Consider the following 4,847-nt stretch of genomic DNA (forward strand, 5'->3'; position numbering starts at 1 on the left):
CCATCGCTGCCGTCCCGGCTCGTCCACGCCGCTCCGGCAGCGCCTCCCCCGCCTTCCGCAGTGCCCTCCGCAGCTCCCGCCTCCGCCCGGCCCCCGCACACACCCCCAGAGGGTTCCACTCTCCCCGCCCCGCCCGGGGACAAGGTCCTCCCGCCATCCTGCCCGGGCTCCGGCGGCTGGAGCTGCTGATCGTGCGCTGGGCTGCGCGCTTGCTGAGGTCTGCCGGCCGGTCCAGGCGTGCCCATCTCCCCTCTGTCAGTCTCCTCACATATCCTGCCACCTCGTATTTCACAGAATCCATTAGGTTGGAAAAGACCTCTGAGATCATCGAGTCCAACCTATGACCGAACACCACCTTGTCAACTAGACCATGGCACTAAGCGCCACGTCCAGTCCAGTCTTTCCTTAAACACTTTCATGGATGGTGACTTCTCCTCCTTCCTGGGCAGCCCATTCCAATATCTAGTCACCATTTTCGTGAAAGACATTTTTCTTAATGTCCAACTGAATCTCTCCTGGCACAGTTTGAGACTCTGTCCTCTTGTCCTGTCGCTGGTTCCCTGGGAGAAGAGACCACCCCTCACCTGGGTACAACCTCCCTTCAGGTAGTTGTAGAGTGATAAAGTCACTCATGAGCCTTCTCTTCTCCAGGTAAAACACCCCTAACTCCTTCAGCTGATTTTAATGGTACTTGCATTCCAGACCCTTCACCAGTTTTGTTGTCCTTCTCTGGACCCACTCCAGCACCTCAATGTCCTTCCTGAATTGAGGGGCCCAGAACTGGACACAGGTCTTGAGGTATGGCCTCACCAGTGCCGAGTACAAGGGGAGAATCATTTCCCTAGTCCTGCTGGCTGCCCTGTTTCTGACACAGGCCAAGATGCCACTGGCCTTCTTGGCCACCTGGGCACACAGTTCTTTTGACTTGCTACAAAGTGCAGCAAGGACATAGAGCAATGACTTCCACACCTGGTTTGCCATGGATTTCTCACTGTGCTGTGCCATGCCATCCTCCACAGGCCACACACTGGACAACACACCAGGCAACACCAGCAGGGCAAACTTGAGGGCAAAAAAAGTAAAAGCCATTATTTTAATAGATATATTTTAAGAAATATTGTACTCCAGTACCCAACACACTTTCAGGCTGTAAAGACTCTTCAGAGAGATGTGTGCCTCTGTGGAGATAGGTTGATTATCGTGCATCTTCATACTCTGTGTTTCCTTCCATTTTATGGAAACACAGCTCCAAGGAGAGTGTGTGCACTCAGTTGCCAGTTTGAGGACAAGCCTGAAACTTTGTACACACTTGACTGTTTTTCCACCTCTTAAAATCTCTTCTGTATGATTTTGGAAAAACTCCCCATTCAATTCAGTTATCACATTTGGGAAAAGACTGTACCTTTAGGGCCATGAACAGAGAGGAATTTTGCTGGCAGAGGTGACCTCACAGACTCTGCATGAATTTTCATCCTCAGAACCTTTGCTCAGGTGCCAGCTATAGTTATATTGTGCTCATGTCCACATATAGTACAGGCAACCTGTTCTCAACAGCTGATGCAGGGACTGTGCACTCTATAGGACTGCTCCTATTGAGCCACACTATGTGCTGACGCAGACAAAACCTGAATCTAGGATGGATTACAGACCTTGAACTTTATCTGGCCTCATTTGCACTAGGAAATCTTGGTACAAGAACACTAGATAGACCCTGTGGATAGCAGAAATGTTGGTTTCAAAGAGCAATACACTAATGACACAGCAGTAGTGTACTTTGAAAATTTATGAGAAAAAGAATGACCAAAGAGAAAGTAAAGAAAAAAAGCCTGTGTTTGTGCTATTAGTCCTGTCTCCTACTTTATACTGTTCTACACAGTCTGGCCCTATTGTGCAACAGCCCTACTTATAATGATCCTTACCCCACCGCCTGCTTTCCTTTCCTATCCTATACCTAAAGGTGCATAATGTGCCTGTGTTTGCTTCTCCTCCACTACTCACTGATGGATGCTGAAAACAAGATAGTGTTAAGTAGGATGAAGAATGGACATGTCTTCTGGTATTCTTAAAAAGATTACTATGGCCAGGGTACCTTTGGGCATGAACTTGGAAGAGCTTGTGGAATAGTTATTTTCTGTTTGGCGCACTTGGAAATTAGGTTAATGAAGCACCATGGGACTAGGTACTGAGCAAAAACATATCCCTCAAATAATATTCCAGAGGGATTTAATTGATCCCAGTGGTTTATAACCACACTTACTCAAGTAGAAGAAGAAGGGAACAGTGAGTAAATTGAGGTGGGAATATTGTCAAAAGTTTGGTGCTGTTCAGTACTTTAAAACTAATTGACCTGCCCACACCACTTAAAAGCTCTGAGTTACTGCTTTTACATCTTCCAATGTTCCTGCAGCTTGAGCAGCACATTATGAACCTTAAGTATACAGTAGCACCAACCAAAGGGCATAGAAAAGCTTTATTCAAGAACAAATTGCAGTTATGATAAATGCATAAAATATTATGCTTGTTCCTGTGCAGAATCATGTAAATCACTTTGCAAGCAAAGCTGTTTCACTAAACCAAAAGTAGAAAAAATTAATGCTTCTCTTGTTTCTGTGTCTCAGTAAAAAATCTTCTACTAATCAAAGTACTAAAAATTATTTTTTCTTATCTCTGAGATGCGAGAAATGTATGATAAAGAATTCAATTAATTCGCCTGAAGAAACAAACTTGCTGGGTTTTGTGATGCAAATTCTAGGAAATATTTTGGTTAAGATTGTCACGTGTATATATCATTTATCATTACACTGTTTTCCTTTGGTCCAACTGCAATCAGTGGTAGGATCTGTGTTTACAAAGTGTTGAGGAACCTATTTGTATATTAAGGTGCTGTTCAAACACGGATGCAATAATTTCAACTTTTCTGCTACTTTCTTTCTATATACCTGCAGGATAACTGTTTTAGCCTTTGCTAACCCTTCAGCGTGTCAAAATATTGTCACATTAATTTACTGCAAATAAGACTTGAAAATATTTGTGGGGAGGCTTCTTGTTTTAACTACTAAATGCATGCTGTGAGTTTACTTAGGTTTGGGACTTGGAAAAAGGTGAGGCAAAATTGTCTCAGTGATGGTTTTTGCAGTAGCCTTTCATTCCCCTGAGTCACAAAGCTAGTTTGACAGATGATTGGGATAGAAGCTCCCAAATTCTTTTGTTTAGGGCATAAAGTGAAGAAGGTGGAACTGGTCATGCAGTTTAAAACCTACTGGAGGAACAGCCAATTTAGCATGGAGATAACTCTACTGTAGTGTCTGAGGATAGATTTTATCATCTGTAAAATAAAGGTGTGTTTTCATACAGCTGCCAGTCTTTGTTACAGTTCTAACTGTGAGAGAGTGGATGAAAGGGAGATGCATAAATGTGTGGAATTCTGCTGTAGAATTATGTGTCAGTGTTAGAGGGGAGGTAGGCAAGGGGACAGCATGGGGGTCATTTGCTACTGACTGCTTCATCAAGATAAGAAAATGGATCAAGCCTTCTTTGAACAACTAGAAGAAGTTTCATAATTACAGGTCCTTCAGCATGGGAGTGCTAGAACAGGCTGCCGAAAGATGTGGCATAAAAATTCTCCAAACACCCGAACGAAGCCCTCTGCAATCTGATCTAACTTGGGTGTTAGCTTTGTTGGGAGCAGGATTTGGTCTGAATTGACCTCCTAGGGTCCATTCTAATGTTTTCCTATGATTTTGTGGTTTTAATAGAGAGCTACTTGTGGATTAGTATGTACTCTGCTTTGTAAATGTTAAAGTCTGTGGTTCTCTGTTAAAAATTTGAGATACAGGTAGTAAAATAAAAAGACTTGCCTAGCTCCCAAGTGTTCTTCTGTAGGATTAAATCATTTATTAAAAAAAAAAAGTAAAGAAATTAATGAGTTCCAAGTCCCTATTATGCTATAGAAATGCTCTCTAATGAATTTCTAGGTGTTTTGGATAGAAGTTATTTTTATATACTTCATGAACAAATTAAAATAGGTGTATTGTTGAAAAATGTCAATAGAAGAGCATGAAATGAAACCTAGTAGACTTTTCACCTAGAAAACTTTTCATACACTTTACTCTAGCTTCATATTTTCAAGCAAGTCAAAATACCAGCTTCACACTTTTTATTCATATAAGGCATGCAAATAATAACTAGGTTTATAACTCATGTCTTCCTCTCCCCTTTACATTGTATTTGCATTAAAAATTAAATAGATAAAACTTTTACAGTGCCTAGAAACCATGATGCTTTTGATTTCCACAAGTCACTACAGTGCTTCTGAAACATCCCATTCTGCAAGGTGCCACATAGGGCTATGTACCAGAAACAAAACGTGAGTTTTCTTAATATTTTTCTCACTATAAATGTCTGTATGAAGAAGTCAGAATGCTGACTCTGTGCCTACTTGAAGCACTAACCAACAATAGAATCATGGGATCATAGAATCACAGAATATTCTGAGTTGAAAGGGGTGCAGAAGAATCATTGAGTCCAGTTCCTGGCACTGCACAGGACCATCCCCAAGAGTCCCACCATATGCCTGAGAGTATCATCCAAATGCCTCTTGAACTCTGGCAGGCTTGGTGCTGTGACCACTTCCCTGGGAAGCCTGTTCCAGTGCCCAACCACTCTCTGGATGAGAAACCTCTTTCTGATATCCAACCTAAACCTCCCCTAACACAACTTCAGCCTGTTTCTTCAGATTCTGTCACTGTTCACCACAGAGAAGAGATGAGTGGCTCTTCCCCTCACAAAGAAGTTGTAGACTGCAATGAGGTCTCCCTTCAGTCTCCTCTTCTCCAGGATGAACAGAC

Source organism: Chiroxiphia lanceolata, chromosome 2, assembly GCF_009829145.1.
Source record: "Chiroxiphia lanceolata isolate bChiLan1 chromosome 2, bChiLan1.pri, whole genome shotgun sequence".
Taxonomy (NCBI): Eukaryota; Metazoa; Chordata; class Aves; order Passeriformes; family Pipridae; genus Chiroxiphia; species Chiroxiphia lanceolata.